Below are 10535 nucleotides of genomic sequence, written 5' to 3'. Positions count from 1 at the left end.
CCTCTGCCTTCTGGGTTCAAACAGTTCTCCTGCCTCAGCCTCCTGAGTAGCTGGGATTACAGGTACCCGCCACCACGCCTGGCTAATTTTTTTTTTTTTTTTTTTTGCTTGTTTGTTTGTTTTTGAGACAGGGTCTCACTCTGTCGCCCAGGCTGGAGTGCAGTGGCACGATCTCGGCTCACTGCAAGCTCCACCTCCTGGGTTCATGCCATTCTCCTGCCTCAGCCTCCCGAGTAGCTGGGACTACAGGCGCCCACCACCACACCTGGCTAATTTTTTGTTTTCATATTTTCAGTAGAGATGGGATTTCACCGTGTTAGCCAGGATGGTCTCCATCTCCTGACCTTGTGATCCGCCTGCCTTGGCCTCCCAAAGTGCTGGGATTACAGGTGTGAGACACCGCGCCTGGCCAATTTTTGTATTTTTTAGTACAGATGGGGCTTCACCATGTTGGCCAGGCTGGTCTCAAACTCCTGACCTCAAGTGATCCAACCACCTTGGCCTCCCAAAGTGCAGGCATTACAGGTGTGAGCCACCGCACCCAGCCAACATTACTTTTTTTTTTTTTTCCCAGCACTGCCTTATTTCCTGGCACAACAAAAATGTTTCAGGCTAATCTTTCTCCTTGTCTGCCCCAGTCTTGAGATCAACCAGGTCTTCAGAAAGCGCTGATTCCTTTTAGCAGAGAACAGTATTTAGAAAACACAATCTAGGCACCAAATGTGTTCATTGCTACTGAGTATGTTCAGTACTTTTAGAATTTAAACTAACATCCTTTTGGATCTCCCAACCCATCTTAGCTATGCTAAGGGAAATGATGGGCCATAGCCTAAAAAGGAGGAAGTGATGTTTCCCTGGGACTCGAAGAGGAGCCACAAGGAGAGTGGCTGATAACAGAGGGGTGGGGAGGGGGATGAGGCACAGAGCTGCGGTGCCTGATTGATCCACCCTCCTTTCTTTTTTTTTTTTTTAAGGAGTCTCGCTCTGTCGCCCAGGCTGGAGTGCAGTGGTGCGATCTTGGCTCACTACAACTTCTGCCTCCTGGGTTCAAGCGATTCTCTTGCCTCAGCCTCCCAAGTAGCTGGGACTACAGGCACGTGCCACCATGCCCGGCGAATTTTTTGCATTTTTAGTAGAGATGGGGTTTCACCGTGTTAGCCAGCATGGTTCTGACCTCGTGATCTGCCCGCCTCAGCCTCCCAAAATGCTGGGATTACAGGCATGAGCCACTGTGCCCAGCTGACCCACCCTCCTTTCTAGAGTTTTAAAATGTTAAGTGGAGGAACTTGGAGGTTGGGTTTTTTGTTTGTTTGTTTGTTTGTTTTTTGAGACCGAGTTTCACTGTTGTTGCCCAGGCTGGAGTGCAGTGTCCTTGGTTCACTGCAACCTCCGCCTCCCGGGTTCAAGTGATTCTCCTGCCTCAGCCTTTCTGAGTAGCTGGGATTACAGGCATGTGCCACCACGCCTGGCTAATTTTGTATTTTTAGTAGAGACGGGGTTTCTCCATGTTGGTCAGGCTGGTGTCGAACTCCCGACCCCAGATGACCCGCCCGCCTCAGCCTCCCAAAGTGCTGGGATTTCAGGTGTGAGCCACCGCACCGGGCTGGAGGTTGGGTTTTGTATAAAGATGGCAGTGTTTTCACAATGATTTTCATTTTTCACCCGTGATTTAGCATTAGCATTACAAGTTTCATAGAATTATGGCCCGTGGAGTTGACAGGCCGGCACAAGTACTTCTCTGGTATAATATTGGCCTTTAGGCAACTTTTCAACATGTAGTTTACAAGTAAGGCAGCTGAGGCTGCACAAAGCTAAGGTTCTTGACAAGGTCACAAAAGTGTCTGTTTTTTAAGCAAAAGATGTATTTTATTTCAAAGAGGAAAATGATTTGTTTGTATAAACCACCAGGCGAGGTGGCTCACGCATGTAATCGCAGCACTTTGGGAGGCCGAAACGGGTGGATCACTTGAAGCCAGGAGTTCGAGACCAGCCTGGTCAACATGGTAAAACCCCGTCTCTACTATAAATACAAAAATCAGCCTAGATCGTGCCACTGTGCTCCAGCCTGGGTGGCAAAACAAAACAAATCAAGACAAAACACCCCCAAAAACACCACTTTTAGGCCAGATGTGGTGGCTCACGCCTGTAATCACAGCCCTTTGGGAGGCAGAGGTAGGTAGATCACCTGAGGTCGGGTGTTCAAGATCAGCCTGACGAACATGGCGAAACCCCATGTCTACTAAAAATACAAAATTAGCCGGGCGTGGTGGCAAATGCCTGTAATCCCAGCTACTCAGGAGGCTGAGGCAGGAGAATCGCTTGAACCCGGACGGCAGAAGTTGCGGTGAGCCGAGATCATGCCATTGTCCAGCCTGGGCAACAAGAGCGAAACTCTGTGTCATAACACCCCTCCGCCTTTTTTTTTTTTTTTTTTTTTGCTTTTTTTTAGATAAAGGGTCTTGCTTTGTTACCCTGGCTGGAGTGCAGTGACGCAATCATAGCCCACTGCTGCCTCCAACTCCTGGGCTCAAGCAATCCTCCCACCTCAGACTCCCAAGTAGCTCTAGGACTATAGCTGAATGCTACCAGGTCCAGCTAACATTTCTTTATTTCATCCCAACAAATGCAATCATTCTGTATTTTCTTTTCTAGGCAACTTTGACAGCTCTTCAGATCCAGTTTCTACATGTTACAGGGTCCAGTCAGTCTGATGACCCACTTTTGAAAATATTCCTGGAGTTCACTTTTAGCAAATTCTCCAGTGCCAACATAATTAGCTCACACACTTTCTTAATTTGTAGCATGTTATTTTTAGCTTTTCTTATAACAACATACATTTTTAAGTTAGCTCAGGAGTTGAAGTGTTTTTTAATGTCAAATGGAGGTGGTTTGGGTGCTGTTCCCATCTACCAGGGTAAATAGACTTGAGGATTATGTACAGCAGGTATTGACACTGAGATTTTCTCTAGGGGAAGATTTTAAATTACAAATTCAATTTCTTTAATAGATTATGGCTATTCAGGACCGGGCGCGGTGGCTCACGCCTGTAATCGCAGCACTTTGCGAGGCCGAGACAGACAGATCACGACGTCAGGAGATCGAGACCTTCCTGCCTAACATGGTACTAAAAAATACAAAAAATTAGCCGGGCGTGGTGGCGGGCGCTTGTAGTCCCAGCTACTAGGGAGGCTGAGGCAGGAGAATGGCATGAACCCGGGAGGCGGAGCTTGCAGTGAGCCAAGATCGCGCCATTGCACCTCAGCCTGGCCAAAAGGCGAGACTCTGTCTCAAAGAAAAAAAAAAAAAAAGATAATGGCTATTTAGGACTATTTCTTCTTGAGTAAACTTTGGTAGTTTTTGTCTGTCAAGAAATTTGTTTTGGCAGCCCAGAACGGTGGCTCATGCCTGTTATCCCAGAACTTTGGGAGGCTGAGATGGGTGGATTGCTTTGAGCTCAGTAGTTTGAGACCAGCCTGGGCAACATGGTAAAACGTCATCTCTACCAAAAAAAAAAATATATAAATATATAAATATATATATTAATATAAATATTATATAAATATATAATATTATATATAAATATATATTATATATAAATATATATATAAATATATATAATATATATATATAATTAGTCAGGCTTTGGTGGCTTATACCTGTAATCCCAGCAACATGGGAGGCTGAGGCTGGAGAATCACTTGAGCCCAGGAAACAGAGGTTGCAGTGAGCTGAGATCACATCATTGCACTTCAGCGTAGGTGACAGCATGAGATCCTGTTTCAAAAAAAAAAAAGAAAGAAATTTGTTTTGGGGATACTGCCTATGAGGTAGCCCTGTTCCATAAGAAGCAGTTAAAAAAAATCTGTTTCTTTTCTTTCCTTTTTTTTTTTGACATGCGGTCTCACTCTGTCTCCCAGGCTGGTCTCAAACTCCTGGGCTCAGGCGATTCTTCCATCTCAGCGTCCTGAGTATCTGAGACTACGGGAGCATGCTGTCATGCCTGGCTTTTTTTTTTTTTTTTTTTTTTTAGCAATGGGGTCTCACTTTGTTACCCAGTCTCCAACTTCTGGCCTTAAGCGATCCTACCCCTTAACTCTCCCAGGAGCTGAGATTACAGGCATGAGCCACCAAACCTGTCCAGAAATTTGCCTATTTCATCTAAGTTTCAGGATTTATTGACATAAACTTGTTTCCTTATTATGCTGTTAGTTCTATAGAACCTATATTGTCCTTTTTCTCATTTCTGATATTATTTGTGTTTTCTCCCTTTTTTTTTCCGGTTCATTTTAGTGAGAGGTTTATTGCTGTGATGGTAAATTTTTTTTTTTGTAGGGATGATGTGTTTTATTTATTTAAAAAAAATTTCTTTTTTTTTTTTGAGATGGAGTCTTGTCTATTTCCCAGGCTGGGGTACAGTGGCATGATCTCGGCTCACTGCAACCTGTGCCTCCTGGGTTCAAGCAATTCCCCAGCTTCTGCCTCCTAAGTAGCTGGGACTGCAGGCGCATGCCACCACACCCGGCTAATTTCTGTATTTTGTTTTAGTAGAGACGGGGTTTCACTGTGCTGGCCAGGTTGGTCTTGAACTTCTGACCTCAAGTGATCTGCCCACCTCAGCCTCCCAAAGCACTGGGATTACAGGCGTGAGCCACCATGCCTGGCCTGGGATGGTGTTTTGCTATGTTGGCCAGGCTGGGCTCAAATTAACCTCCTGCCTCAGCTTCCCAAAGTGCTGGGATTAAGGACATGAGCCCTCATGTCTGGCCTGTGATGGCTGATGTTACATATCAACTGGCCTAGGTTAGAGAGCTGGTAGATATTATTTTTGGGTGTGTCTGTGAGGCTGTCTCTAGAAGAGCTTGCATTTGAATTGGTGGACTGAGGAAAGAAGACCTGTCCTCATCAATGTGCAGGCATCATCCAATCACTGAGGGCTCAATAGAACAAAAAGGTGAAGAAAGGGCACATTCTTTCTCATCATGAGCTGGGACATCAATCTTACGCCCTTGACACTCACTCAAGGACACTGGAGGTACTGGTTCTCAGGACTTTGGACTCTGGGATTACACTATTTCCTGCCCTAGTTCTCAGGCCTTTGGCCTCAGACTGGGAGCTATGCCACTGGCTGCCCTAGTTCTCATGCCCTTGGACTCTGATTGAATAACACCCCTAGCTTTCCTGATTCTCCAGCTTACAAATGGCATATCATGGGAATTCTTGACCTCCATAACTGTGCAAGCCAATTCTCATGATAAATCTCTTATATATTTACATATATCCTAATGGTTCTGTTTCTCTGGAGAATCCTGACTAATACAATTGCAATTGATCTTCTCAAAGAACCAGCCTTGGTTTCACTGTCTTCATTGTTATCTACTTAATTGATTTCTGCTTTAATCTACTATTTCCTTTATTTTGCTTATTTTGAGTATAATCTCCTCTTCTTTTCTAGTTTGTTAAGGTGGAAACTGAGGACATTGGTTTTAGATTTTTCTTCTTTTCTTTCTTTTTTTTTTTTTTTTGAGACGGAGTCTTACTCTGTCGCCCAGGCTGGAGTGCAGTGGCCGGATCTCAGCTCACTGCAAGCTCCGCTTCCCGGGTTCACGCCATTCTCCTGCCTCAGCCTCCCGAGTAGCTGGGACTACAGGCGCCCGCCACCTCGCCCGGCTAGTTTTTTGTATTTTTTAGTAGAGACGGGGTTTCACCGGGTTAGCCAGGATGGTCTCGATCTCCTGACCTCGTGATCCACCCGTCTCGGCCTCCCAAAGTGCTGGGATTACAGGCTTGAGCCACCGCGCCCGGCCTCTTCTTTTCTACTACAGGCATTCAGTGCTATAAATTTCTAAGTACTGCTTCAGGTTTTTTTTTTCTTCTTTAAAAATTTTTGGCCGGGCGTGGTGGCTCACGCCTGTAATCCCAGCACTTTGAGAGGCCGAGGCGGGCAGATCACGAGGTCAGGAGATCAAGACCATCCTGGCTAACACGGTGAAACTACTAACAATACAAAAAAAATTAGCTGGGTGTGGTGGCGGGCTCTAGCTACTCGGGAGGCTGAGGCAGGCGAATGGTGTGAACCCAGGAGGCGGAGGTTGCAGTGAGCCAAGACCACGCCACTGCACTCAAGCTGAGGCAACAGAGCAAGACTCTGTCTCAAAAAAAAAAAAAAATTTTTTTTTTTTTTTTTACATTTTTAGTAGAAATGAGGTTTTACCATGTTGGCCAGGCTGGTCTCAAACCTCTGGGTTCAAGTGATCCGCCTGCCTAGGCCTCCCAAAGTGCCGGGATTACAGGTGTGAGCCACCACTCCTGGCCCTACTTCAGTTTTATCCCATAAATTTTATCTAATACATTTTGATATGTTGTCTTTATTTTCATTTGGTTCAAAATACTTTTTATTTTCTCTTCTAATTTCTTTGATTTATGGGTTATATAGAAGTGTGTTCTTTAGATTCCAAATATTTGGGAACTGTCCAGATATATTTCTGTTATTGTTTGTTTGTTTGTTTTGAGACAGGTTCTCACTCTGTCACTGAGGCTGGAGTACAGCGGTGTGATTTTGGCTTACTGAAACCTCAACCTCCAGCGCTCAAGCGATTCTCCCACCTCAGCCTCCCGAGTAGTTGAGACTACAGGTGTGCACTACCATTCCCAGCTAATTTTAAATAACTCAGCCCTGCCTCTACAAAAAATACAAAAATTAGCCAAGCACGGTGGTGCACACCTGTCGTCAAACTCCTGGGCTCAAGCAATCTGTCTGCCTTGGCCTCCCGAAGTGCCGGGATTACAAGTATGAGCCACCGTGCCCAGCTTCTGTTGTTGATTTCGAATTTAAACCATTTTGGTCAGAAAACACACTTTGTATAATTTGCATCCTTTTACATTTATTGAGAAGTGTCTTATTGCCCAGAATGTGCTACCAAATAGGAGTATGATATGAAAATCAGATAATGACATTACAAGAAATCTACAGACCAATATCCACCATGATACGGATACAAAAATCCTTAAAACAGTTGTAGCAAATTGAATCTAACAGTGTAGAAAAACATACATCATGACTAAGTGGAGTTTACCCTAGGAATTCAATGTTGGTTTAATTTTTAAAACTTAATCAATGTAATTCAATATATTGTAACTCAGAGAAAATGACCAAGGTGAGTCTCAATCATTTTAAGAGGTTTATTTGTCAAGGCTAAGGACATACCCTGGAAAAAGAATACAGAAATACAGGAAAAATCTGTGATCTGTGCCTTTTTCTGAAGATAGTCTGGAGATTTCAATATTTGAAGGGGAAAGAGTGGATATTGGGGGAAGGAGGAAGAAAAAAAAAGGGAGGGTAGATAAAAGAGGCAAGCGGTTGTTTTCTTTTGAGTCTTTGATGAGCATTCACTGAATACACATTTTACATGTGGGAGGGTGGAGGGATAGTCACTTGGATGTTTGTCTCATGCTCAGTGAATCTGCATTTTTACATAAGATAAACATAGGGCAGAGGAAGCAGTCAGGTGTGCATTTGTCTCAGATGAGCAGAGGGATGACTTTTTTTTTTTTTTTTTTTTTTTTTTTTTTTTTTGAGACGGAGTCTTGCTCTGTCGCCCAGGCTGGAGTGCAGTGGCGCAATCTCGGCTCACTGCAAGCTCCGCCTCCCGGGTTCACGCCATTCTCCTGCCTCAGCCTCCCGAGTAGCTGGGACTACAGGCGCCCGCCACTGCGCCTGGCTAATTTTTTCTATTTTTAGTAGAGACGGGGTTTCACCATGGTCTCGATCTCCTGACCTTGTGATCCGCCCGCCTCGGCCTCCCAAAGTGCTGCGATTACAGGCGTGAGCCACCGCGCCCGGCCGAGGGATGACTTTTTAATTCTGTCCTTTGTCTCATTCCTGTGAAGATCAGCTATCAAGGTACATTGTTAGGGTACATTTCAACAGAGCGGTTTTAGGGGAAAGGTCTTGGGGCCTACAAAGAATTTCCTTGCAGGTAAATTGTGAGCAAGGTATGTAGCTTTTTTTTTTTTAATAGTAAATTGAATTTTTTTTTCTTTTTTTGAGACGGAGTTTCACTCTGTCGCCCAGGCCGGAGTGCAGTGGCTGGATCTCAGCTCACTGCAAGCTCCGCCTCCCGGGTTTAGGCCATTCTCCTGCCTCAGCCTCCCGAGTAGCTGGGACTACAGGTGCCCGCCCACTGCACCCAGCTAGTTTTTTGTATTTTTTAGTAGAGACGGGGTTTCACCGTGTTAGCCAGGATGGTCTCGATCTCCTGACCTTGTGATCCGCCCGTCTCGGCCTCCCAAAGTGCTGGGATTACAGGCTTGAGCCACCACGCCAGGCCGTAAATTGGATTTTTAATTGGCAATACTGTTTATTTTTTTCAATTATACTTTATGTTCTAGGGTACATGTGCACAACATAAAGGTTTGTTACATATGTATACATGTGCCATGTTGGTGTGCTGCACCCATTAACTCATCATTTACATTAGGTATATCTCCTAATGCTATCCCTCCCCCCTCCCCCCACCCACAATAGGCCCGGGTGCATGATGTTCCCCCTCCTGTGTCCAAGTGTTCTCATTGTTCAGTTCCCACCTATGAGTGAGAGCATGCGGTGTTTGGTTTTCTGTTCTTGCGATAGTTTGCTGAGAATGATGGCTTCCAGCTGCATCCATGTCCCTACAAAGTCTCGCTCTGTCGCCCAGGCTGGAATGCAGGTGGCACGATCTCGGCAATCTCGGCTCACTGCAAACTCTGCCTCCAGGGTTCACGCCATTCTCCTGCCTCAGCCTCCCGAGTAGCTGGTACTACAGGCGCCCACCACCACACCTGGCTAAATTTTTTGTATTTTTTTGGTAGAGACGGGGTTTCACGGTGTTAGCCAGGAAGGTCTTGATCTCCTGACCTCGTGATCCACCCACCTCAGCCTCCCAAAGTGCTGGGATTACAGGCGTGAGCCACCGCGCTCAGCGTTTTTTTTTTTTTTTTTTTTTTTTTTGAGACAAGAGTCTTGCTCTGTTGCCCAGGCTGGAGTGCAGTGGCACAATCTTGGCTCACATCCACCTCCCGGGTTCAAGAGATTCTCCTGCCTCAGCCTCCTTTGTAGCTGGGATTACAGGCGCCCACCACCACGCCTGGGCAATGTTTGTATTTTTAGTAGAGATGGGGTTTCACCATGTTGGCCAGGCTGGTCTCAAACTCCTGACCTCTGAAAGTGCTGGGATTACAGGCGTGAGCCACAGCGCCCGGCCAGTATGTAGCTTCTAAAATCTTTGTAACTATCTTATTTAGGAACAAAATGGGAAAATGGGAGACAGGTTTGCCTGACTCAATTCCCAGCTTGACTTTTCCCTTTGGCATAGTGTGTTTGGTGTCCTAAGATTTATTTTCCTTTCAGAATATTAACAGACTAAAAACTTAAAACTGCATTATCCTCTCAATAGATGCAGAAAAGACATTTAATAAAATCCAATACCCTTTTTTTTTTTTGATGTAGAGTCTTGCTCTGTCACCCAGGCTGGAGTGCAGTGTCATGATCTTGGCTCATTGCAACCTCCCAGGTTCAAGTGATTCTCCTGCTTCAGCCTCCTGAGTAGCTGGGGTTACAGGCACGTGCCACCACACGTGGCTGATTTTTGTATTTTTGGTAGAGATGTGGTTTCACCATGTTGGCCAGGCTGGTCTACGAACTCCTGACTTCAGGTGATCCACCGACCTCGGCCTCCCAAAGTGCTGGGATTACAGGTGTAAGCCACTGTGCCCAGCCCCAGTATCCATTCTTTTTTTTTTTTTTGAGAGGTAGTCTCCCTCTGTTGCCCAGGCTGGAGTGCAGTGGCCGGATCTCAGCTCACTGCAAGCTCCGCCTTCCAGGTTTACGCCATTCTCCTGCCTCAGCCTCCCGAGCAGCTGGGACTACAGGCGCCCGCCACCTCGCCCAGCTAGTTTTTTGTATTTTTTAGTAGAGACGGGGTTTCACCGTGTTAGCCAGGATGGTCTCGATCTCCTGACCTTGTGATCCGCCCGTCTCAGCCTCCTAAAGTGCTGGGATTACAGGCTTGAGCCACCATGCCCAGTATCCATTCTTAATGTAGGTTGAGCATTCCTCATCCAAAATCCAAACTCTGAAATGCTCTGACATTTGAAACTTATTTTTTTTCTTATCATACCCCAACTGGTCTGAAAATCTGAAACTTTTTGAGTAGACATGACTCGAAATGCTTATTGTAGCATTTCAGAATTCTGATTTTCTGATTAGGGATGCTCATATAAAATATAATGCAAATATTCCAAAGTCCAAAAAATGTCTGAAATCCAAAACACTTCTGGTCCCAAGCATTTTGGATAAGAAATACTAAACATGTAAAAACATTTAGCTGACCAGGCAGTGGCTCACACCTGTAATCCCAGCGCTTTGGGAGGCCGAGGTGGGAGGATCACTTGAGACAAGGAGTTCAAGACCAGCCTGGACAATGTGGTGAGATCTCATCTCTATCAAAAATTTTTTTTTTAATTAACAGTGTGTGGTTGTGTAAGTCTGTAGTCCCAGC

This window comes from Papio anubis, chromosome 9 (assembly GCF_008728515.1).
Source record: "Papio anubis isolate 15944 chromosome 9, Panubis1.0, whole genome shotgun sequence".
NCBI classification, from domain to species: Eukaryota; Metazoa; Chordata; class Mammalia; order Primates; family Cercopithecidae; genus Papio; species Papio anubis.
Note: the sequence above shows the minus strand (reverse complement) of the source record.